General features: G+C 39.8%; 1 long non-coding RNA gene across 2 annotated transcripts in view; it reads right to left on the bottom strand.

The window, feature by feature from the left end:
• Positions 1 to 26,682, bottom strand: part of LOC131760137 (uncharacterized) — a 91,393-nt gene that overhangs the window by 60,969 nt on the left and 3,742 nt on the right. For both annotated transcript variants that reach the window (XR_010841224.1, XR_010841225.1), the window contains exon 2: positions 24,823 to 24,937. This is a non-coding gene — a long non-coding RNA (uncharacterized lncRNA). The remainder of the gene's footprint in view (positions 1 to 24,822; positions 24,938 to 26,682) is intronic.

The raw sequence follows: 26,682 nt of genomic DNA, 5'->3' as shown, positions 1-26,682 counted from the left end.
CGTGGGGATGTAATGTACAGTATGGTGGCTATAGTTAATGATATTGTAACGTAGATTTGAAAGTTGCTGAATGAGAACCTACTGTATAACACAGGGAACTCTACTCAGTGCTCTGTGGCGACCTAAATGGGAAGGAAATACAAAAATGAGGGGATTTTATATATATATATATATATATATATATATATATATATATAGCTGATTCACTTTGCCATGCAGCACAAACTAACACAACATTGTAAAGCAACTATACTCCAATAAAAATTAATAAAACAATAAATACCTTTTTTAAAAAAGACAGTTGCTGAGAGAATAGAACTTAAAAGTTCTCATCACAAGAAAAAAAATTCCTAACTATATGGTGATGGATGTTGACTTATGGTGGTGATCATTTCACAATAAATGCATATATCGAATCATGTTGTACACCTGAAACTAATATAATGTTATATGTCAATTATAGCTCAATTTAAAAGACATGTTGACCAGCTAAAAAATATATATATACATTCTTTTCATCTTCAGAGGAACATCACTTCGTTTTCCTGATAGCCCAGTCATTAGCATGGACCTTTTACTGCCCAGACAGGAGCTATGCACTCAAGATGTATTGAGATGTGTAGGGCTTGTTTCCACTATATTACACAGTCTTGGGCCAGTGTGCTCTTGGAGTTCTCATGACTGCATTTTATAGTCTTTCTATTGGTTATCTCAAAATCAGCTTTTCCATCCTGTTGCCACCAATGCCACCCTTCCCCCAACTTCTAGCCCATAACTTCTAATCTGAAGTGGGGTGGGAAATTGGATCATCAAAAAATGAGAATCATTTATAAAAGAAATGCATGGGGAAGTCATCAAGAAAGTATGTAGCAAATCAAAACTACAACGAGATATCACCTCACACCGGTCAGATTGGCCATCATCAAAAAATCTAGAAACAATAAATGCTGGAGAGGGTGTGGAGAAAAGGGAAAACTCTTGCAGTGTTGGTGGGAATGTAACTTGATACAGCCACTATAGAGAACAGTAGGGAGGTTCCTTAAAACATGACAAATAGAACTACCATACCACCCAGCAATCCCACTACTGGGCATATACCCTGAGAAAACCATAATTCAAAAAGAGTCATGTACCACAATGTTCACTGCAGCTCTATTTACAATAGCCAGGAGATGGAAGCAACCTACGTGTCCATCAACAGATGAATGGATAAAGAAGATGTGACACATATATACAGTGGAATATTACTCAGCCATAAAAAGAAACGAAATTGAGTTATTTGTAGTGAGGTGGATGGACCTAGAGTCTGTCATACAGAGTGAAGTAAGTCAGAAAGAGAAAAACAAATACCGTATGCTAACACATATATATGGAATCTAAGAAAAAATAAAAAAGGTCATGAAGAACCTAGGGGCAAGACGGGAACAAAGATACATACCTACTAGAGCATGGACTTGAGGATATGGGGAGGGGGAAGGGTAAGCTGTGACAAAGTGAGAGAGTGGCAGGGACATATATACACTACCAAACATAAAATAGATAGCTAGTGGGAAGTAGCCACATAGCACAGAGAGATCAGCTAGGTGCTTTGTGACCACCTAGGGGGGTGGGATAGGGAGGGTGGGAGAGAGGGAGGTGCAAGAGGGAAGAGATATGGGAACATATGTATATGTATAACTGATTCACTTTCTTATAAAGCAGAAACTAACACACCATTGTAAGGCAATTATACTCCAATAAAGATGTTTTTAAAAAAAGGAAATATGTAGTACTATGCAAATATTTAAGCTCCAATTATTTTATGGCTTTTATATCATTTTATAAATGGATTTACACTTATATGATTGATTGCACCTCAGTTTCCTCATTTGGGAAGTGGGTACATGAATGTATCTACCTCATACACTTGCTGTGACAGTCAAAGGTGTTATTATTTGTAAGGCACTTAGACCAGAGTCTGGCACATATTAAATCATGACTAAGTGCTTGTTAAAGAGAAATAAATGAATGATTAGAGTTAAATAAAAGCACATGAGCTCAGAATCAGAGCTTGAAGGGCTTTGACATGAATAAAATGCTTGAGTTTTACAGAATAATCTCTGACATCTATCTTCTTTGCTTGGAAATTTTTCTCGTTTACTTGGCGGTCCTCAGGCCTACTATACCAGGCGGTGCTACACAGCGTTTGCACACACACACACACGCAGTGCACACAGGGTGCCAGTATACCCGTCACCCTTCCTCTTCTCTCTCTTCTATCTTTCCCTGAACTGTCATAGTCAAAGATTCACAAAAGGAAGACATATGATTTAAGATATGATATTATACCCAGGACATTTCTAGCGTGAAGCAAAATGTCTCAACACAATAATAACTAAGATAATACCTACTATGCACTGAACATACCCACTGCCATCTGCGCAAAGCACTTTACGTATATTAAGTCATTTAACTTCGACAACAGTCACCCGCAGTAGGGACTACTGAGATTCGCTGTCTATGGATACAGAAAACAGATCCACGGGAGCTAGCTAATCTGCCCAAGGTCATGCAGCACTACTCACCCTGACTCTGAGGCAGTGGGTGGAGAGCATTGTTTTCAAGTCATTCTATGGTTATGTGGGTGCATATTATTCTCAGAAGGGAGTAATCCTTAGTAGAATGAGCATTAATTGCTTGGCCTCAAAGGACAAGTCTCTGGTGATCTCAGTTTTACTTCCTCTCCCTTGCGTACAACACTGGTTACCCTACTTTGTTTCAGGAATTACTGGAGATGCGAGAAACTTCTCCAGGGAACCCTGCTTAGTGCTCTGCACTCCGAGGCAAAGGTCCTGTGTTTGAGTCCTGCCTTCTCATTCTTGTTGCCTGGCGAACACAGAGACTGGATTCAAACTCTTCAAGCATCACTTTTTTTTTTTTTTTCTTTTTTGGCGCGCGGGCTCAGCAGTTGTGGCTCATGAACTTAGTTGCACCGCGGCATGTGGAATCTTCCCGGACCAGGGCTCGAACCCGTGTCCCCTGCACTGGCAGGCGGATTCTTAACCACTGAGCCACCAGGGAAGTCCAAGCATCACTTTCTTTATATTCAAAGGGGAGACAGTGACAGCTGAGTTTGTTGTGAGGGCCAAATGCACTAATGTTTGAGAAAGTGTCTTGTAAACCTTAATGACCACAAACAGGAGGTAGGATTACTGTTTATTGAAAAAATGTCCTTTTGATGAGCTCCAGCTATAACTGCCTGCTGATGGCTGATTCCACTTCCACAAATGACAGCCTTAGCCACCCATGCCACTCAGAGAACATCTGAGTTGGGCGGCTTTGGGACCGACGTGCCCAGAGTCAGATCCCATCAGGATGCAGATATACTGTCCTCCGTATCTTCAAAGCACCTAGTCTACAGAAATGTGCTTGAACTGTAGCAATAATGGGTACAGTCAGATATCAGGAAGAACTTCACTAAGTAGATTAAGTTAATTAGAAACTCTGAGAACTCCCTTTCTGGCATATTTCAAAATAAAATAGGCCCTTCTACCTTGAATGAAATAGGTCAGGTTTCAAGGATTGACCTGACCAGAGGTAGAGGCTTGGATGAAACGACCTCCTAGGGTCTTTTCTACTTCTGTATGGCCCTGATATTCTAGCATTAGACTCCTTTGCTCGGTGTTGCCAATCATCCTCGTTTAGAAGTCTTGGGCTCCTTGTCCATTAGATCAGCTGCATCCACAGTACCAAAGACAACTCATTAGGACTGTCTAATTTCTTTCGTGTATTTTCAAGCACAGTTTCCAAAAAACACGTTGACATTATATACTTCAGAACGCAAGGGACTATGGCACTCAGTTTCTCCAGAAAAGTCTGTAATTATTACTTATGATAATAATAAGTATCATATCTATATAGTGCTTTTTACCCTCCAGTATATTCTATTTTATTAGATTTCAGAGCCACTAGTACAAACAAGCAGTTATTATGGTCCATATTTTACAAAAGACAAAATGACGACAGAGGCTTAGCAAGCTGCCTAGGACAGCACACTCATTTAGTAACTGAGCTAACTTCAGGATCCAGACCATGTTTCAGTGCTCACAGAAAAAAATCCGGTTTCCTTGCACGGACCACCTAAGATAGAAGCAGGATAAGATGGGGTAAGGAATTCCAGTGTTTACCAGCTATTTATCCATCCAGTCCCCAGAAATTCCAGGTAATTCTCTCCAAGATAGATCTACTTTTCTGGAATAAGACATTCTGCCCATTCTGACCACAGAAAACCTGGCCAAGTACTCCTCTTGCCCTATGTGGGAATCTCCCATACATAGCAGCTTCCCCAACAGCAAATCCTGGAATCTTCTTGCAAAGCTCACCTCTAGATGGAGGCTCTGAATCTAGGAAGCCTAAGTTTCCATCCTGCCTTAACAGAGAATTAACAGCTGGCGGAGGCTGCAGAAGGGCAGTTGCAATTTGACTTGCAATAGACAGAAAATATAAAATGGCATCATTGCAGAGTACATCGTAACTTCTAAGATGTTATTGAAAGGTTCTCAACTTTAGACAATTTTCAAATCACATCTAAGAGGTAGAAGGAATATCACATAACTACATGCAACAGAGGAAGCTGAGATTTATTTTGCAGTGTGAGCTGGTACCCATCCCAGATCCAGGGGGCTGTGGAACCATGACAGGAGACTAACTCATTAGAAGAATCCTGTATTTGGTGTGGGTAGTGGATGATGATGGAAACCTTAGCTTTAACGATTTTTCCTGTTTTGTGTTTCCATTTTTTTCGACGCCTTCATTCTATTAACAACAGTAGCTGCCTTCATATGACTTTGTGGTGCTTAAACATTAAAGCACATGAAAAAAATAATCACAAAACCAAGCTAAAGAACACAATTTTCAGGTAGGTCTACACTGACAAAATAGAAAACTTCCAACAATAGTAAATCTAAATAAAATGGACCTTTACCCATATAAACCCATTAATGCTGTTTTAACATTGCCCTTCTTTACAGAATTAAAAATCTCTAGTTTAATTGAAGATTTTTTGCCCAGAAAATTTTTAGCATCACAAAATTCAACCAGTCTAGGCCAAAATAAATATCTATTTCTATATAATAAATTCTCAATAATTTGAAAGAATAGAAATAAGAAATTATTCAATATTCAGAATTATGGTTTGTTTAAAAATCACACATATTTTTTCATGTACATTGCATATTATAAGGTAAGATATATCTGGGAATTAACAAGGAGAATGAAATATGTAGTTGAGATATTACAATTCAAAATAAGCCTATGTTACATAATAATGATTTTTAAACACAAAAGCTCCACGTTATTTCATTTATTTCAAATATTGCTCAAACAGCAACACAATTTTTAAGTGTTGGCTATAAACTTATCAGGTTAGTACATCCATTATATGTTTTACTCTGATTTAACAGATTATGTCTACATTTTCAGAGACAAATTTGGATTAAATTCTTATATAACTTTACCACTGAGCTAAAAATAAATATGGGAAAATATTGGTCTGATTCTTTGAAGGATTTTTAAAATTAGAAATAACGTTTTAAAATAAAGTTGTGTTTTTTTTTTTTGCGGTACGCGGGCCTCTCACTGTTGTGGCCTCACCCGTCGCGGAGCGCAGGCTCCGGGCGCGCAGGCTCAGCGGCCACGGCTCACGGGCCCAGCCGCTCCGCGGCACGTGGGATCTTCCCGGACCGGGGCACGAACCCGTGTCTCCTGCAGCGGCGGGTGGACTCTCAACCACTGCGCCACCAGGGAAGCCCCTAAAATGAAGTTTTATGTAAACGTAATATGGCATTATTGGGGCATAGATTTATGTGATCCCCAAGACAAAAACTCAATCACCAAAAACCAAAAACAAAATAAACAAACTAAAAACAAAACAAGCTTTTTTTAAAAAGATTAAGCCATGGAATTTCAAATTATAAATAATAATTATTCCAAATTCATTTCTATAACCCATCACTTACAATATCTTTTTTCAAACTGGCCAACAGAAGTGTGCTTTATGAATCTCAGAAAATTTATAGGTCTCCTTCTGTATCCATTCGTCTACTTGGAACGAAGTTTTTCCCAAAGTAACATAATTCTTTTACATTTTTAAAAAGAGATCAAGACATAGTACCCTAAAAGGACAAGACGCCTGGAAACCACACACACACAAAGTAAAATTACAACCGAAGTTTTTTTTTCACAGTAAGGTTGATAAAACGAAATCACATTTCACGGCACTTTTTCACACAAAAAGATTTCAAAGTGCACCAAACTAAGATCTGCTTCACTCATTACTGATGTGTGGTCATCCCTGAAGAGGAAATATGGAATCTGATTAACAGCAAAAGTATACTTCCAATACTACTGTCCTTCTGGACCAAGAAATTGAAAAAGAACCCTCAGAAGAAAATGTTAAGTGGAGTCAATTGCAGCAGCAGCTCCTTAAACTGACCAGACTAGGATTCCGCCTGTCCTGATGCGTGGAGCTTTTCTGTGTCAGGAGCTGCGTGGGCACAAAGCCTTGCACCGTCTCACCCCCAGCCTCAATGTGTCTCCAAAACAACTTTCTGGCGGCTTTGATGATGAAAGTCTTGTCTTTGAAATAAAACAACCTGTGTAGGATTCATCTGTAATCCTGACCCTTTACAAGAGTATTAGAACGCAGCGAACCCTAAGGGTAGCCAGAGAGGACATAATACCTTCTGCTTGACGGGGAAAAATCCAGACCCAGACTCAACTCTCTTCCTAGATCCATGTTCCTGTGCTTCTCCCCATCCGTTGCTCGGTGCACAACCACAGTTACAATTAAGATGATACAGCCGGATGACATACCCTAACTCAAATAGCTTAGAGCTAGCCATATTTTCCAGGCCGTACCTATTGCCCTCAAATGATATTATGGGCTGGACATTTGTATTCTCCCCAAATTCATATGTTGAAGCCCTAACTCCTAAATGGGATGGTATTAGGAGGCTTTGGGGAAGTAAATTAGGTGTAGACGAAGTCATGAGAGTGAAGCCCCGTAATGGGATTAGTGTCCCTACAAAAGATGAAGAGAGACCAGAGCTTGCTCTCTCCATGCACACGTGCTGAGGATAAGCCATGGGAGCACACAACAAGAAGGGGACTGTCTACAAGCCAGGAAACTGGCTCTCACCAGGAACCAAATCTGCCAGGACCTTGATTTTGGACTTCTAGCCTCTAGGATTCTGAGAAATAAATGTCTGCTACTTAAGCCACCCAGTCTGTGGTATTTTGTTATAGCAGCTTGAGCTGACTAAGACAAATGGCATAAATGTCTTTCTAAACAAAAACACCTGAGGACTGTTATTCATTCATTTACTTATTTACTGAATAAAACTGAACTGAGTGCTGTTATGTGCCGGGCACTGCTGTAGGCACAGAGGATCAGCAGCGGGTATCAGGTGAGGAAAGCCCAAATCCCTGCTCTCAGGGAGTTTACATTCTTCCTCAAAGTTATCTTCCAAGACCACACTGGGAACATCCCACCAAATTAGCTAGTCTTACAAAAGGACCAAATTTGTGTGTGCATGTTATTGGTAAAGTGGATTTGCACTGTACCTTGACTCTAAAGGGTTCTTGTGTTTTTAAAGACATTACATCCCACACCGAAGCTATTATGTCACAGAAATGGAAATGGGGCACTTGCTGGGAGGAAAACGTGAACTTAGTATTTATACATCCTTGCATTATTTAGTTGAAATGAACATGTATTAATTTTGTAAGTAAATATAATTCCATAAAAAGTTTTTTTAACTTTACTCTCAGCCTCTCAGTATTCCTGAGAGACTGAAGCAAGACAAACGGAAGTGAATGAGGTTCAGAAAAAGACCGTGAGTTATGAGGAAAGAAGAGAATTGTCTCACAGATACTCCTTCCCCAGTACCTAATGAAGTGACAACAAAGTTCTCTAGTAGCAACTAACAAGGGAAGGGGCCCAGCTGACACTGGAAGTAAGGCTCAAAAAGCAGCAGCTAAAAAAGGACATAAACTCTGGCATGGAGTTGGGCAGCAGAATGGCCAGGCCACTAACTGCATCCTGACTTCTCAAAAGCTGTCGTGATACGTCACACCCAGCCTGAGAATTCTCACTTAAAAATCGAACCCTGGTAAGAAAATGACTGTGGATATCCTAGTGTTTTCTTTCTTTACTTGGAAACAGTGGAAACTGCCACAGGCTGCTTGAGAGAAACAGAGGAAGTGGACAAGGAGGCCGCCTCTGGCACAAGTGGAGACTCCAAGGTATGTCCTGAATGGGGCATGGATCTGAAGCCAGAAGTTATCCATGCAACACAAGGAGATCCACTCCCCACTGGAACCAGGTGTTGTGAACACTGGTCCAGGACAACTAGTGCAACTACCAAAGGGAGAGCAGAGCCCAAACTATCTAACAAAGCCTGCCTCGGTGAGTCCTCTCTGCTCCCTTGCTCTCAGGCTATAAGGAAAAACTGGATAGCTCTTAAAGCATAGACCTTAAGGAAAAAAAAAAATGATACTGCGAGATGATAGTCAAGACAACACTAACACTGTAAGAGTAAAGAGAGAGAAAATTTAACACAGAACTGCCAAAGCATGATCAAGATAAAAAGAAATGGGATGGCACCAATATAAATCTATACAAGACACACACACACACACACACACACACACACACACAGCATGCAGAAGAAAAGACATACAAATCACCAGCTTAGAAAACACAACTCAAGAAGGAGAAGAAAAATTCTTCACATGTGCATTTAACTAAAGAATAACTGCATAAGAATGAGCTCAAAAGGTGATCAAAAAAACTAAAATGAGATGAAAAAAGAAACAACAGATCAAAGGAAACAAATAGATGCCGAAACAACATTTAAAAAATTATGGGGAAGTAAAAATACCAAAGGGATAGAATAGACAGAGCTGAAAATAAATCAGAGTTGTAGAATAAACATTGAAATAATTGAAGTAAATGTATGTGGAAAAGACAAACTAAATCAGGGAGAAGCCAATAAACACGGAGGATAAAAATTAATAATAATAATAATAGGTATCTTTAAAGCATCAAACTCAACAAATAAACTTGGAAAATGTATTAAAAGACCTAACAATAGAAAATATCCCTAAAAAATTAGTACTCTTTAAAATAGCGAATATTATGTGCCAGACACTATTCTATACACTTTACACACATTAACTAAAATCATCCCGACAATTCTATGAAGTAGATATAATTATTTACATTTACAGATAAAGAAACTGAGGCATAAAGAGATTAAATAACTTGCTAAGATCTTACAGTTAATAATATTAAGCCAGGTAGAACTGAAAATGTCTATTGAAAAACACACACTGGGTTCTAGAAATAAGCCCAAAATATAACATCAAGGATAAAGAAAAAACTTTTCACACTTTCAATCAGAAAATGTAAATTACCTACAATGGGAAGTAATCATGCCAACATCCTTCTCCACAATAATACTCAATGCCAGAAAGATAATGGAGAAATAACTATGTAGTTCTTTAGAAATAAAGTGTGACCCAATAATAGTATGCTTATTCAAATATAAAGGCAACATACATAAAAGAACTCAACGAAACAGTACCAGTAAGTTGTTTTAGAAGGAAAAAAAAAAGTGTTTACAATGAAATCCAGCCAATTATAAAATAAATCCAAACTAAGAACTCAAGGGTGGAGAAACTGTGGTAAAAGGATATAATAAAAAGTACACAACTAGACAGTAGCTATGAATTATGGCTATAGAAATGATCCAAAACCTGGTAATGTACAAATAATAATAATGTAACCAAAAGACAATAGCAAAATAATGTGATACAACAATAAAAATCAAAATGAAGGAGAAGGAGGTGGGAGAAAAAAAAAGAGTGCTTGCATGTGGGGAAATAAATCAATATTGCCTAAAACAGAATCATTCACGGTGAAAAATAAGGGCTACAACTTCTTAAGGTGCTTCATAATCTCTTCTTAAAATCAGAAGGGATACCTTAAGAAATATTTCCTGTGATAAAGAAATGTTTATTTGAAGTTTAGTAATTCTTTCAATTTCTTTTTCTTCTTTCGATTTAAGTCAAATTAAATGCAATCATTCTGTTACAAAATAGCAGTATGATCTCATTTTGTGTCACAGCAAAAATAACATATTGAGTATCTCTCACCATCCATTCATTTATCCATCCAATCATTGTTCTATTTGTGTGTGCCTTAAAAAAGTCTTTAAAATCACAAACTTTTTAAAAAGCATAAACTATCTTTAAAAGCAAAAACAATAAAGTGATTTTTATGTAAAAGGAAAAACAAAGTTATAATAATGGATTTGGGGAGCTGGATGGGGCTTTTAAAATCTCCTCCTCTTTTACATGGTAAAAGAACAAATGTATAAAATGGTGCAGCCACTGTGCAAAACAGTATGGCGTTTCCTCAAAAAAATTAAAAATAGAACTACCATACGATTCAGCAATTCTACTTCTGGGTATTCTGCAAAGAAAACAAAAACACGAATTCTAAAAGATATATGGACTCCTATGCTCATTGCAGCATTATTCACAATTGCCAAGATATGCAACCAACCTAAGTGCCTAGCAATACATGAATGGATAAAGAATATGTGGCATATATATATATACACACATACACAATGGAATATTACTCAGCCTTAAAAAAATGAAATCTTGCCTTTTGTGACAACATGGTTGGACCTGGAGGGTATTATTCTTAGTGAAATAAGTCAGACAGAGAAAGACAAAAAAACAAATGATTTCACTTATATGTGGACTCTATAAAATAATACAAATGAACAAACATAACGAAACAGAAACAGAGTCATAGATACAGAAAGCAAATAGGTGGTTGTCAGAGGGGAGAGGGGTGTTGAGAGAAAAAGGTGAGGGAGATTAAGAGGTACACATTTTCAGTTACAAAATAAATGAGTCACTGGTACGAAATGTAAAAAACAAAACCAAACCAGAAAGAGATTAAGTACTAAGGGACACAAAGGTTATTGTGATCTGAGCCAATGTTCATTCCATTCCAGTATTCTGATTTCTTATTAGGAATTTAAGCAGTGTAAAAAAGAAACAAAAAGAAAGTTTAAAAAAAAGTTAAAAAAAAAAAAATCACACCGAGACCTACCATCATTACCATTAGAAATAATCATCATTACCATTAGGTGAACATCATTTCACAGAATTTTTATCCAGTTATTCAGATATAAGAATCAGTGACTAGACGGATAGATAGTTGAGCAGATAGAAATAATACGATAAAAGTGAAATGAGATTATGTGTGCTCTTTACTAACAAAAAGATTCCATTTAATTCCTATACTATGTTATTGTCCAAAGTGATGTAAGATATCAGGCCCAGATCTTTGAACATCCAGTTTAGGGTCTATGCCCTCAGGTATAATTACTTCACTGGATACATACACTGCCGGGCAGTCCCACTTCCACACACACACACACACACACACACACACACACACACACACACGGCCTACTCGCCTGGTGATCTACAGCATCCTGAGGTCTGACTGAGTCTTGTCTGCACCCACAGAAGGGCTTTCCCTTGCCTGGCTTGTCACACCCCACTCGGACACGGAAGCCACGGTGCAGGGATATCAGAGCGGAGCCCGGAGATGCATTCATGAGAAAAGACTCAAACGGGAGAGGAGTTGAAGCCAAGAGGGCCAAGAGAGGAAGAGGGCTTAGGAACAACGATGTGAGCACTTAAAAGCGGAAAGGGAAACCAGGCAGGCGGAGAGGGTGAGAAAACAAAGCAAGGAGGGACAGAGGGGCATTGCAGGTGTCATGAAGTGAAAGAAGGGTCTGGTTCCCATTCTGTGTCCTACAGAAAAGACCCTTTCCTGCTGGAAATGGAGTGGCGGGGGCAGCAACGGGAACGCAAGGGAAACAGATCAACTTCACTAAGACCGAGTCTGGGGGGAGAGAGACCCCAGATCAAGAAACTGATCCATGAATAAACAGAGGTTCAAAATCATGATTAGCTTTTATCAGCGAGGCCTACGCCTAGTACCCCTGGAGCAAGATGGTGCATGGACACCTGACAGGTTCAGCGTCGTCACCTGGGAGAGGAGGTGCAACCTTATCTGGAGATGCAGTTCAAAAGGAGCATAAGTGACCCAAGAGACCAGACACGTAAGACACATAACGTAACTCTGGGTGAAGACATTGTACGTTCAGAAGCCTTTCTTTCACCCACGTCATGAGCTTTTCCACCCCGGGAAGGACAGTTCGTATAGCACACACAACAGCGGTATGCCCAGTAACTTGGCTACTTCTTGGAGGGTGCTGACTGGTACCAGGTACCCTGAGTTCTACAGAGAAGACAGCTAAGGCCCACGTAGCACCTCAGATCATCAGGCTCTGTGATCACCTGAATGGTGTCACCCTACTTGAGTTTACATCCAGAGTCCCGTCTTGACTTCCCTTGAAGAAACACAAAAACAGCAGGAGGTCTGTCCTAATGACCAGAATGAACTGGAGCCACTTATTTGCATTTCCTTGCCCTTTGCCACGACTCTCCAATATTATCATCAGAGATCAACTGCCCTGCCTAAAGCCTTCAGTGACTCTGTAATGCCTCCGAAACGTTTACAAAGTCCTTTGCTCAGCGTTCAGCTTCCTCTACAGCCCAGCCCCTAAATATCTTTGTAGTTTCTTTTTCCTCCTCATCATTCCAATCATCCAGTGCTCCAATCACAATATATTCCCGAACATCTCCAGAATCCACCTTGCACCCACCATTCCAGACCTTTATTGTAGACTTCCACAGCCAGGAATGCCTTTATTCATTATCTTTCTATCAAAATTCTACTCAATTTACAAGGCTCAGCTCACATGTTCCCTGCCCCCAAACTCCCATCAGAATTAAGCTTCCTTCCTTTCAGGGCCACGGTAATTTGTTTTGACCTCTAGTTAGATTTAATTCATTTTGCCTTCTATTAGTTGCTGTTTAAATCTGTCTTGATTTAAATCTGTCCTAACTGGTCATAAGTGAGTGAACATTTATTGAACATCTACTATGGACGCCAGGTGCTTCCACAGACATCATCTAATTTATCCTTCTGTTACTAATATGTAGCAGAGTGCTCACACATTTCAGGTGTTCATAAATGTTTGTTGTATTATTCTATGAAGAGAAGGGGAACTGTTTCATTTCTGAGCTTCAACAGGAGGTCATTTAAATACGTCTCCTTTAGAGGACTTAACGAAAAAAATGAGAAAAAGACTGATCAACTCAGTTGGATGGCATAGAAAAGGGGTGATAAATATTTATTTAGTCTTTGATAATTCTGTCTTAGAAAAATACCCTAGCCAGAAAATGACACCATCTTTTTTTTCTGCTTGTTTTTCTTTGCCCCACCCAGGAACTCAGCATCACATCTCTACCCTGCCCAGAGCCAGACCTCAACAGGCTAGACAGTTCTAACCCTGGACCAGTCACTAACTCTCTGTGAACTCTAGACAAGACAGAGCCCTGCACTGGGTGTCAGTTTTTCCTCGTTCGTGTGAAGTGGGGCATTTGGGCTGGATGACCTCGGGGTTCTGATCAGTTCCAGAATATCCTAAGATTCTGTTTTTAATGAGCACATACAAAATGACTCGGGTATTGGCTAATTCTTCAGGCCAACCTGCGTACAACAAAATATGGAAGATTATGTAATCGGGGCAATAGATTTTCTGTGTGTGTGTGTGTGTGTGTGTGTGTGTGTGTGTGTGTGTGTGTTCTGAGAACGTCTTGTGTCTATGCATTGAGGGAAGAGGTGGAAAGCTGTCAACCCATGAAAGTCTATTTTCAAGAAATTTACAATTTATTCAAATGAATACCTAAACCATAAAAACATTGCTTGGTTATTTCCCACCAGGGATTACCATTTTTGTTGTTGTTAATAAGTAACTAGTGAAGGTTAATTTTAAATACACTAATCTTACAGTTGAGGATGGCTTTAAAAATCCACAGACCTACAGAGCTCAATGATCACCATTAACAAGTAGTTCTCTTCATTTACATCTAGCATCTAATCATCCAGAAGGATCTTCTTTTGACTAAATGAATGAATAAATCAACAGTGTTGCATCAACTTCTTCAGGGAGAGAGGGAGCGTGTAATAATCGATTTTAGGTAATCAATGAATGCATATCACTCACTGCTTAATAACCAGTTGATCTGGATTCAACTATTTTCAAAACCGTCAATTAGACTGGACTAAACCTCCCCTCAGACAGGTGTGGGTGAAAAGACACAGCTTGTATACTGAGCGTGTGCATATACACATAGCAATGTGAGCCTAGAACCTTCAGCTTGATTTCCGAAGGGCCCACCACAGCTCTCTGCCTCCCCAAGGATATAAGGAGTCCTCTTCCTCTTCTGCTGTCAGAGAAAATCAAGAATGAACAGGGGCTTGGGTGCTCTTAGTGTCAAGGTCAGACTCATATCTTTGTTTCTATCAAATGTTTACTTTGTACAGTTCTGGTATTTCACCAAGACTGTTTTAACCAAAGGCACATAATACTGCGTCTCAAATATAGAAGTGCCACGGTGGCCCCAATAAAAATGCTCTGACTGTATGAGGACTATGAGTTTCCTATAAGTAAAAGGTATAAAAAAAAACTTTAAAAATAAGAAAAAAAAGAAGAGAATAGAATTTTTTTTTTTTTTTTTTTTTTTTTTTTTTTTGCGGTACGCGGGCCTCTCACTGTTGTGGCCTCTCCCGTTGCGGAGCACAGGCTCCAGACGCGCAGGCCCAGCGGCCACGGCTCACGGGCCCAGCCGCTCCGCGGCACGTGGGATCTTCCCGGACCGGGGCACGAACCTGTGTCCCCTGCATCGGCAGGCGGACTCTCAACCACTGCGCCGCCAGGGAAGCCCAAAAGAAGTGTTTGACTGGGTACTTTTCAGAGGGATTGAGGAACAACTTGATGTAAAATTCTGAAGAAAGGAAAATATCCAAAAAGAAAAGGGAAAAGAAAAGTGACTAAGGTACTTCACAGGGTAAAACATATTTTTCATGCAAACATAGGAGGAACCGAAGGGCTGTTTTAAAACAGGGACCTTCACCTAAATACAGCCATTAGCACTTGGAGGCCAAACTAAGCCAGTCTACAAAGAGGGGGACAGTTTTCAGATGAGTATTGCTAAACCAACACAATTTTTTAAAATTTAAAAGAAAGGAAGAAAAGAAAAGAAAAACAAATCAGTTAATAAAATTTTGAGCCAAAATTTCAAGAGAATATTTTTAAGATTCAACTTCCTCATATATTTTAATATAAATCCTTTTAAAAGTATATAAATCCTTTTAAAAGTATTTTTTTTAATATAAATCCTTTTAAAAGTATTCACTGCACTGAATGCCTTACCTAAAATCACATATGTATTTTTTCTTTGCTGAAGATTCCCCTAAAAGAACATTTCCCTCCAAATCTATATTTTCAATCCATTAATAACACAGATTCAACCTTTTTTGTTTGTTTTCGTAGAATTTGCTGGCATTTTTTTTTTCTGAAAGAAAATCCTCCCCAAAGTTGTATTTTTTTTATTCAGGATATTTAAAAGTAATTGCTACTTTTTGAAGGATTGTGTCAATATGGAATCATTAAGATTTTAAAAAGTTAATGATCTTTATGACTCAGAAAGCCCTTAATCCAATTATCAGGGTGAAGGACGAATTGGCCTTTTCTCCTTTCAATCTCATTTCTAGTTGGGATACAAAAAATCTCGTTCAGAAAATACTTATTTCTATATTTATCAAAATATGATGGCAAACAACAGCAGTGAAGTTTTAAATAAGCTTGACATATCAATTTAAAAAATACTTCTTGTGTATAAATTTGGGGTTTATGTATATGCTCTCCTGCAAGAAGAAAGGGGCTCAGAGAAGAATTACATCTGATATTTATACTATGCGTTTAAACCTACCTCAAATAGTCCTCTACATTTAATTTCCTATGGTCAGGTTTTCTCTTTCCTTTTTCTTTTTATGTTTTACTTTTTCTTTCTTTAATTATTCTGCTATTCATATTATTTCCTTTTTTGCTCATGAACAATATTTTTTAATAACAAAATCATCAGTAAATAATGATGGTTACAGCAACACTGAAGGTTATAATTATATTACCTATTGCTTTCCTTCTAAGGATCTCAAGGTAGTTTACAAAGAGAAAATAAAATCAGCATTCCTTCTCCTGTCACAGGATTTAGAAACTGGACAATTGTAATTTTTAGGGGCACATGATACTCATGTTAAACAATTCTAAATAGTGCCTTTCCTAAATCATTGTTGGAATTTCCCTGTATTCAAGGTTGGAGATTAAAATTTTATTTATTTAAAGATTTTTTTTTTTTTAGCATTGTCAGACACAGTTCCATCAGTCTTTTTAAGGGGCAAAAGGGTTCTAGGTTTAATTCAGAGTTGAGGGTAACCTACTTTTGATGAAAAGACTATCCTATGTCAAAAATAATGTCAAGGGATGGGAAGTAAAAAAAAAAAAAAAAAAAAAAAAAAAAATAATGTCAATATTTAGTTTATTCATGTGCAGACACCACTTTAATTTTAAATGAAATTTAGAGGAATTCATATCTTCTAGTATATCAGTCAGTCTAAGCCAGCATGAGACTGTGTTTTAACATTAGGGTACCTTCAGATACAAATGGTTAAGTTCTACCTTCTAAGTAAGAAAGATGGGCTAATGTCTCTGCTTGTGAGACTATATATAAGTCCACGTGTGCACATGCACGTGTACAAACCAAAACGCCATGATGAAATTAACAACATGTGGATGGATGCAGAGCATACAATTTCAGGGGTTTGATGACACCACTGAGCTAAGTTGTTGGGATAAGGTCCCGGTATCTTTCTTTAACCTGTCCTCTCCAAGTCACTTCCTAGACAGTGACACATTTTCCTCTCATCCTTTGAGGATCTTTTAAGATCACAGCCTCCCTCCCCTACTTTCAGGAAATGTGTATGAACCTCCAAGAGTGCATGACATCAAAAATATAATTCTGAGCCCCTTGAAAAGAAAGAGAATTAACAGGCATCAACTTCCTTTCCTGACTATCATACAACCTCCATTTTAAAAAAAGATAGCTCTATAAGCCATATTTTCCCCTGTAAGTATGCATATTAACAGGCAACAGGAAAAGTGGAAAAAGACTTGTATATATGGACAAATGTCTCTGGGGTTGTGCCTGTCTGCCCAGGAAAATGGCAGTGAGAGGAGGTGAGTGACTGCTTGAGGAATTTCATCATTTTTTTAATCACCTCATGTCTCATCTTCTCTTTTCCATGGCAGACTTAGTACATTTAAATGCAACAGGTTGATGATTGTGTTGCAAGGTATGAGAGACAATTAAAAATTTGTGAAATTTTTGAAAACAAAAATTTAATTTGGAGCAATTCTGTGACCTAGGTTTTTATACTTTTGGGGCGGGGGGAATATATGATTTTTAAATTGTAATCCTTTGGGGAAATTTCCATAAACTTTATTTAATTCTATAATATGACTACTCAAGCAACTGCCAGAATCTACTACTTTAACTAATTACAAGGCCCTACTACATTTAAAAAAAAAAAGCAGGAAAAAATATTTTTGCCAAAAAACAGAGCAATTAATTAATAGCCCCTATTTAGTAATGTATATAATCCTTTTATAAGTAAAACAACCTATTTCGATGTGTTATATTAAAATCTATGCTTTTTATAATTTATGCTTTTTTTTGTATACAGAAAAAAAAATAGAGATGAAATCAACCTAGTGCTAAAATGTAAACTCTTAAAATTTATGTTGGAAAAAAAAAGTGCTCAGTTTAAAATTATATCTGGAAGAACATTTTGACTGAAAATTCTCTTTCTAACTAAAAAAGAGGTCTTATTTTTAAATTAAGGAATGAATTTATGAATAGTACAAGAAAGTGGGACTCCTCCCTCAAATAAGTATATTAATGAATATCACACATCTCTCTGTGGAAATTATATGTCCTTTGTGCCACATGAAAAATTAACGTTTTGTAATCATAAATAAAATATCTTCTTAGATATTTGAGCTTTAGTTAAATGATGATCTTTACTGAGATAAATTATCTTTAGTGTTATACAAATAAAAGAAACAAAATTTCATGTTAAAAATCTCAGAGTAGCTGAGAGGTAGCTCACTGAGAAGCAAGATTTTCAATCATAAGATTTAAAAAATTGTACAGTTCATTTTTAAAGGTTTCCCTTCTTTTAAAAAATATTTCCCTTTCTCTCAGAATTCTAAAGCATGATTTTTTTTTAAAATTCAAAAGCTAATAGCTAATCCTCAAAAAAGTAATAAGCTTGTATTTGTATTTTTGAAGTATCATTTGTTATTTGAAGAGATAGCAACTGTTTTCGTGACTGCTTCATATTGAAATGTAAATATTTCTTATGTAAAACTACCTGAAACAGGTTTTTTTCTGGGCAAACTTCCTGAAAGGTAAGTTTGAGGGGGAAATAGCTATGAACTGGAGGATTTTATAAGCCTGCAACTATATGAAAATACTAGTGTTACAGCCTAAAATATTCTCTTAATATTTTAATTTTAATTCTTTAAGATTTTAATGAGCAAATTTTAATTCTGGAAGCTATCGATAAAATTTTTTCTTCTTTAAAAAATTTTATTACAAATGACTGCTTCTGTGTTCCATTACCTACATATATTTTAAAATTAAAAAAGAAAGGCATAAGGAAATTCACTAAGGAGGAAACTATTTTCCTCTTTTATTTAAATATTATTTCCTTAAATGTGATGTTGAGGTTCAGAGGTGGTAGAAGTCTAAAGGATAAAGTTTGGAGGGCTATATCTAATTCACCCTTCTTTTTCCAAATCAATTTATAGGCTGCCAATTTACTTCCTGCCCCTAATCAGCTGAGAATTACAGAACTTCTCAGACAATTTCATTTTGGTTCATAGAACCCCATCTCTGGCAAGTGGGTTTTCTGCTCTTTTTCTTGTCTTTAGCCCAGTATACTTGCCACAAATTCAAAGGGTAAAAGAGACACCTTAATTTAAGAAAAAAAAAATCACTTACTCCAACTTGAAATAAATAGTGAAGCTATTCCTTTAGTTGATTTTTTTTTCTACTAACGTAAGATCTCGGCTTTAAAGAAGGGTCAGCCCTGAGGATGATGACTTGACCCTGTAAAAGGGTCAAACTAAGTAATTTGCCTGTGGAGATAAAGGGTCAATGTGGTATAAGTCATTGCAGTTTGAATGACAGCTCTCCTTAGAAGCTATCACTATTTGTTCAGCTCCAGACCAGTTCCCAGCCCAACTGACTCCTGGAAAATCTCAGTATGATCCCAACACTCCTTGACTTTAGATTCCTCTCCCACCTCAGGACACCTAGTGATGTTACCTGCTTCCTTATTCCTATCTCTAGACTCTATCTAGACCCTGGGTCTGCAAGGACCTGTCTTAACACTAACAGTTCATGTTGGCCGAGTACATACTACACGCCTGAAGTACCGGATTGTGTGTTTACTGACATCTCATTTCATCTTCCCAACAACCTTATGAAATAGGTACTTGAATATTCCCATTTTACAGATGAAAAAACTGACTCAGAGAGATAACTTGCTCAAGGGTATGCAGCTGAAAAGAGCAGAACCAACAAGTTAACCTCGATCTCAATGGCCTCAAAGCCCATGGTTCTGGACCATGAGGTTGTACTGTTTCCTCAAATTATGCTGCTTCTATCTGCCCCTTACAAGGCTGCAAAGAAGAGGCGGCAAGGACTACTACGTAGATTGCATTTGACACGTCCCTGAGCTTTGTAGTATAATTTTTTAAAAAGAGAAGAAAAGTCATTGAGTAGAGTTGATGGGTAGGCTCTGGGGAAAATGCAGGAAATGCCTTCTCTGTGGAGCCTATTTCTAAGAAATTTAAATAAAATACATAAAAAGTAAACAAAAACAAAAACATCTTTTGGAATGGCCTCAGATGTACTCTGCAGGTTTGGGGGGTACAAATGGTAGCCCTGGCCCTTTTTTTCTAGTGTTACCCAGAAAATGTAGCGACCTCATCAGAGTCTTCCTATAATCACCCTGCAGTTTTCAGCCAAGACTTAAATGAAATGCCTGCTAGGACAAGTGAAGTGAATCAAAGGGAAGAGAGCAAAGGTTGTTTTTTTGTGGGGTGGGGGGCGGTAAGAGAAGACAGAAAGATTTATAAGACAGTGAAAAGTGAAGCTGGCAGAAGGAAAAAACAAAGACGATATATGTGCGAAAATGAAAGAGGAAACATCCTTGATAAGAGCAAATAGTGTTATCTATTCTTGCCCTTTTATTGTTCCTCTACTCTTTCCTTGGTGGGAATCACCTAAACTGAAAATTTAGGACTGGATATAAGCTGAAAGCAAAAGGTGAATGGTACGTATACTAGGTAAATCATTTTTTCTCCCTGATCAAAAAGTTAAAAAAAAAAAAAAAAGAAAAGAAAAGAAAAAGGGAATGGTTTGCAAAAACAATTGTGATTAAATTCAATAGATTTTAAAAAGAACTTGAAAGCAAGGAATTAAAGGGGAATGAAACTACAAAGAGATAATCTTTGTGTAGGGACACATCAAGTAGAGAAAAAGATTTTCCTATCAGCCCTTCTGAGTTGCTCCCAGCCGGGTAATCCTGGACACTGGCAGGCTATGGAGCAAATGGACAGATGCTTTCAGAAAAGATTATCTTTTATCTGTTGCTCAGGGAATAGCTCTGGTCCTATGACTGTTGATTCCATGATCTAAGACTTATATGCCATTGCTATATGTGTCAGGCAGGGAAAAAAAAAAAAAAAACAACATAATAATAACAACTAACATTTATTGAGCACTGAGTAGATATGAAGCTCTTTACATGCATAATCCTATTTAATCCTCACCAGAACCTTATGGTTGTTATTGTTATTCCCATTTTGCAGATAAGGAAATTGAGAAAATGAAAATTACTGATTTGCATCTCTCTATCCTTTAGCCTTAGCAGCAGCAATCTGTTGCTTTCTTGCTTAAGTAGAAATTCACACACTTCACCGGCTCCTCCCACAATCTATCACAAAGTCTTTACAAATTCAGATCCTAATCCAGACCTTCCACTTCCAAGGTCATCTCCCAGCAGTGCCTTCCACAGCTGTTCACCCTGGGAGTGCTGAGTAAGAGCATCTAGCTGTCCCTGAAAGTAAAGTTTGCATCAGTACCTGATGAGCACTGAAGTCCATAACAACACCCTTTACCCTAAATGAAAAAGGTCAGATCTTCCTCATTGCAAGGAGGAATTTTGAGAGAACTAAGGGCAGGGGAGAAAGAGGGTTTGGAAGACTCGAAATGAGGGCAAAACCTTTGCACGCTGACCTCTCCATGTCCACTTTGAGTCTTAAAGACTGCCCGTTTCTTCTTTACTGAAGACCTCAGCATAACTGCCTGCCATAAAGCCCCTGGCTATGCTACACAGAAGCAATGTACCAACCCAACGGGGTCAGTCTACCAACCTAATAATCCAAGCAATGGACCGTTCCTTTCCTTCTCAAGGAATCCCTGTCCTGTGTAACTCTGATTTTCCTTGATGGTCAAAAGCACCAGAAAAAATCCATCTTTGCTATGAGTCCTGATGTTGAGACGTCACACTGTCTAGCTCCAACACCAACCTCTGTTCCCTCCACCAAATCACCAGACTTCGCCAAGAATGCTTAACCTATGAGATGGATTGTCACTTCAAAATTCTGCAGGACTGGGCTAGGTTCGGTCCTTAAAACTTCTCATCTGCTTCTGTCCCTCAGCTCCATGCCTGCTTTGCCTTTCAGTTACAGATTTTCTGCTCAGCCTTTTGCAGTGTTAACTAAATTCCAAATATTTGTTCTACAAAAAAGGGGGACCAAAAATCGTGATTAAAAATACAACAGAGTGCTGCTAGGAAAAAAAAAAAGACAGCTACAAATCAAGATTTGATGATGCAGCCTAAGCTGCAAACCTTAATATTGTAAAATATAGGACTTAGAGACTAACTAGATGAAAAATGTTTAATTGGGGGCCCACGGGGCCTAGGGAGGTCATGAGCTCCTTGAAACTATATGTAAAATATCTGTGTTTTTCTTTTTTCTCTTTCCTTTTCTTGTTTTGTTTTGTTGTGTTTTCTGGGAGGAAGGTCCATAACTTCATTAGATTATCAAAGGGAGAATAATTTATTTACATCTCTGATGCCTAGAGTAAGGTCTGATACATAGTAAGGACACAGTAAACATTCAACATTTGTTGAATAAATGAATGAACAAAAGGGGTCTGAGCTCTAAAGCACCTAATTTTATAGATGGAGAAGAGAAGCCGAGGAAGGATATAGTTGCTTTTTCAGGGTCATGAACCTAAGTAGTCAGGACCAGATAGAATTAGCTCTTTTAACACTTTTCATCATTTGTCAATCCCCTTGTTTTGCTTTTTAACTTAATTGTATCTTTCATTCTATTTTTCTTCCCCCCAATCTGTTTCTTTTTAAGCTGAGAAATGGATCCTGTTTCCTAGTTAGAAGTTGCCAGTAAGTGCACATCTGGAAAGAGGAGTGGGGGAGCAAACAGCTGGGAGAGTCTATGAAAAAGGCCCTCAGAATAATTTATTGGTGGTAGCACACCCAGCATGGCTATTATTCCTATGTGCTGAAGACATGATTAATACTGGCATCAAAATGGCTGTCATTGATGGAAATATGTAGAGCTGAAATAGTGGAGTTGGATCTAGGGGTGGGCAGTAAAGCTTAAGCTTAAAACTGACCAGGCCAAGCCACTGTCCTAAGGATGACCTGCAGCATTCTAAAAGATATCGGAGGGACAAGGATCAAATGAATCCCTGCTTGGTTTAAAAGCTCCTTTTGCGGACCTTCCTCGCTTGTAGAGTAATTAGAAGACCCTGGGAGAATTCCATTGGGCATTACTACCCTCCTAACAGCTCACAGTCAAGCGCAGTAGGCAAGGCGGATGAGACTCAAACTGCCAGCCCTAGGAAAGAAATAAGGGAGAGAGGCTTAGGCCTCATGGAACTGCTTCATGCTAGGAGAGACTCTGGAAGAGACCAGTACTCAGATTCTGTGACACAGCAAATTTCTTGTGCTGGTGACTTCCTAAGCAGATCGAGGCCAACATGGAGGCACTGAGGTCTAGAACATGTCAGAGGCGAGAGAGGAGAGCCATGCCTGACCTAGTGATGCCCCCAGAATGCTAACTGCTAGCAGAAGAAACTTTAGGTAAACTCTTCTTCGAACCCTGGCATCCTAAATGCAAGTCATTTTGGAAGGATATCTGTTACAATTTGTGTTTGTGGATTATCAGTATTATTTGGTAGTGCTAAGAATTATTTAGCGAAAAAGGAAGAACCGAGAGTAGACAATAAACAACCGGTGTTAAGAGTCCCAGCTGTGTGACCTTGGTAAAATCACTTAACCTCTCTGAACCTCTATTTCTTGATTTATAAAATAAAGGTATTGGTCTGGATAGCTACCGTTCTTTCCAGCTTTTGCATGCTACATATTATATCTAAGTCTGAGGTTTAACTCATGGATAGATTTTTCAAATGTGATTAGAAAAGGTTACCTTTCAGGCAAGAAAATCCCACCCCCCGCATATTATTTTCTTAGATTTCTCTATAAGGCAATTGAAATATCAGTTAAAGGGGGAGATGTTAACCTCTTGGAATGCACAACAGCCCTATTGCTCTAAGACAGATGCTGCAAACTTCAGATCCTTATATTCGAAAGGGGAATTTAAAAGAAGTTAGGTTCAGCTAATGATTTGAAGACCTCACCCTCAGTTTAAATGGTGGGATTATAGGGGATTCCAGTCAATTAACTTATTATTAAATTCCATTCTCAAAATGTAAACATTTCACAAAATCTATGTAGCAGTCAGTTAATTAACACAGCTAATAGATCTGTTGTACAGTGATCTGAAGGTCTTCCATGGAATGTGCTTCTGTTCTACCATGAGCCTCAAGTTTCCGTCTAAGATTTCTGGCACCTTCCTACATTTTGCTCACATAACAGTCAAGGATAAGTCAGGTAGCTCGCTTTCTCCCTACTTCACAAGTCTAACGGTTAGCTTGCTTTCTCCCTACTTCACAAATCTAACGGTCCTGGGGTTTCAGAATTCTCTGCCTAGCTTTGAACTGAATTCCCCAATAAGAATCACAGTATGACTCTCAAGCTCAGAAAGGAATCTAAACAAAAACTCTGGAGCAAAGGAGTTTGCTGGTTAATAGGAAAAGTAAATGTATTTAGAGTTTAATGCCTTACCCCTCAAAAAAAAAATCAGTAACCTAAAACTCTTCCTGTCTTTCGTATGATGAACCCCAGTTAAGGAGACATAATTCAACGTTTTGGCTTCCTCAGAGAAACCAAGCTCAGCAGCAAATGACCCTTCAACTCGACACCTCTCCCGGGCCCCTGAGAGGCCTGACATAGCCCAGGTCGTGGAGGCAGAGAGGCAACCGTGGGCCCCACTGAGGAGGCCTGCACTCCTCAGTACCGGGGGCTTGGGAGCTTCCAAACACCCAAGCTCAAGTCCTGCTAGGGGATAAGACCGGAAATAGGCCTGTCTTATCACAGGTGTACTGTGTCCCTCCTAATCACCTGTATGATGGATGTTTTCCTTTGCCAAAGGCTAAGCCATGAGGATCATCCCCAAGCACTGGATCTCTGGCTTCCCTGTGTCTCATCACCAAGTGGGGAGTGTACACACACTGCCCAGGCCAAGGGGCCATGGGCCGAGGTATCTTTGCACTCACCTGGGACTCCAGAGATCATCTGTCCAGGCTCTTCAGCTCCTGTGGCCTCTGAGACCCCTTCCTTCAGTGGCCACCCCTCATGCAGACCTCCGGGTGTCAAGACAGGTTTGACAACCTGAAAGGGCCAAAGATGGGCAAGGTTACTTTGCTGGCTCTGAAGGAGAATGGCAGAGTTTGGGGGCTGGGACATTTTGCAGGAAATCACAGAGTAGGGAGGCTACAGGGAAGGAAAAGGGCAGAGGGGTGCACGGGGCCAAGAGCTACAAGGCAGGGGAGCCGAAGTAAGAGGGGAGCTTTTCAGAGATGCCTACACAGCCCCCCCCCCGCCCCCCCAGTTAGAGAATCCCTGAGACAGAGAAGAGGGTCCTGGTCTGAGATTGCAGCAAGTGTGCCCAGTGCCTTTGACTCAATTCCTTCCTTTGCCTCCAGCCTAAGGTAGCTAAGACAGGGATTCAAAGCAAGCAAAGGTCTTGGAAAGAGGCTAGAAGGGGCAAAAGAGCCAGGCAAGAGAAGGAAACCTGGCTCTAGCCACAGGTAGAGGAGAGGCAGAGGGGAAGCAGTGCAGGCGCAGAGCAGCCAAAAGTGGGTCTGAGGGTGAGAGCATGCAGAACCTCCCACCCAGACCCAGCCACTAGGGGGCAGGTGGTAGGGAGGGGGCTCTGTGTGCCTTCACCCCTTCCTCAGCTCTAGAGATCACCCCTGGTCTTGATTTTCTAAGACAGTCAAAAGCTAAGTTAGCTGATGGGCTCAGGCACCAAGTATCCCCAGTGACTCCGTGGACACTTCCTACTCCCCACGGAGAAGCACACTGGGGTAAGGAAGGGTCTCGAGCTGCTACTTCCTTCCCTAATTTAGGAGCTCTAGTGTTTGCATCAGATGCAAGCGCCTGGAAGTTTCCATCAGGCCCCTGGCTTACTGAGTGATGTGGCATTTTTCAAAAGGTGTGTGCGTTAGCAGTTTGAGGGTTCAAAGAAATTCCCCCCCGCTTTGCCCTCCTTCCTCAGCAAAGGGAAAGTGGGGAGAAAGGGGGAGACCAACTCCCACTGGCCTCGGGCTGACGCAACTGCCCTAAGGAGAGAAGGAAAGAGGCACAAAAAGCCACCAATTGTCACTGATGGTGAAGGGAAAGGGGAGGGGGGCTTTCCTCTGATCCCACCCGGAATCAGACACCCCTCTGAGCAAGCCCCCCGGCCCGGATCAGAAGTGAGCGGCCCCTGCCCCGGCGTGCGGCCGCCCCAGCAGCTGTGCTGCAGCAGCAGTAGCTTCAAAGCAGCAACAGTTGTCTGGCCGAGGCGAGGCGAGGCGAGGCGAGGCGAGGACTCGCTCGGGCGCGCACGACGCCGGCTTCGGCCGGGTACTCCTGGGCTCTGGAGCCCCAGCCCCACACCTAACCTCGTGGGAGGAGTGAGGGGACCAGGGGCGCATAACCTCGAGCCGCCTGCACTCAGGGTGCTCAACCATTTCGTGCAAGTTCACTTCGCTTAGGTCACCTCTCTCCACAATCTGGTGGAGGTTCCGGCTTTGGGAGAGAAGAGGGCTCTATGGCTGGGGAGAGAAGGGGGATGTAAGACGCAAAAAACAAAAGAGGAGCTGAAGGGACACGGGGTGAAGCTATTTTTAATCTAGCCTGGCTCTTAACGCCTCTCCCTCCGCGAAGCTATCGCTCCACAGACGGCCCCAGGTGAGAGGCAGGGAGGAAACCCCTCCAGAGCTTTTGCTTTGGTTCCATCTCCTTTGCAGATCTTAGGGACCCTTTTACTCTTTCAGAAAACGCAACCGGGGAGGGCAAATCTCCTTTATCTGGGGAGATGGTCTCTGATTTATCCCTGGAGCTTGGAGTCCTCGCCTTCGGAGCCTTCT

Source organism: Kogia breviceps, chromosome 7, assembly GCF_026419965.1.
Source record: "Kogia breviceps isolate mKogBre1 chromosome 7, mKogBre1 haplotype 1, whole genome shotgun sequence".
NCBI lineage: Eukaryota > Metazoa > Chordata > Mammalia > Artiodactyla > Physeteridae > Kogia > Kogia breviceps.
The sequence above is the reverse complement of the archived record's forward strand: the minus strand, read 5'-3'. Positions and strand labels throughout refer to the sequence as shown.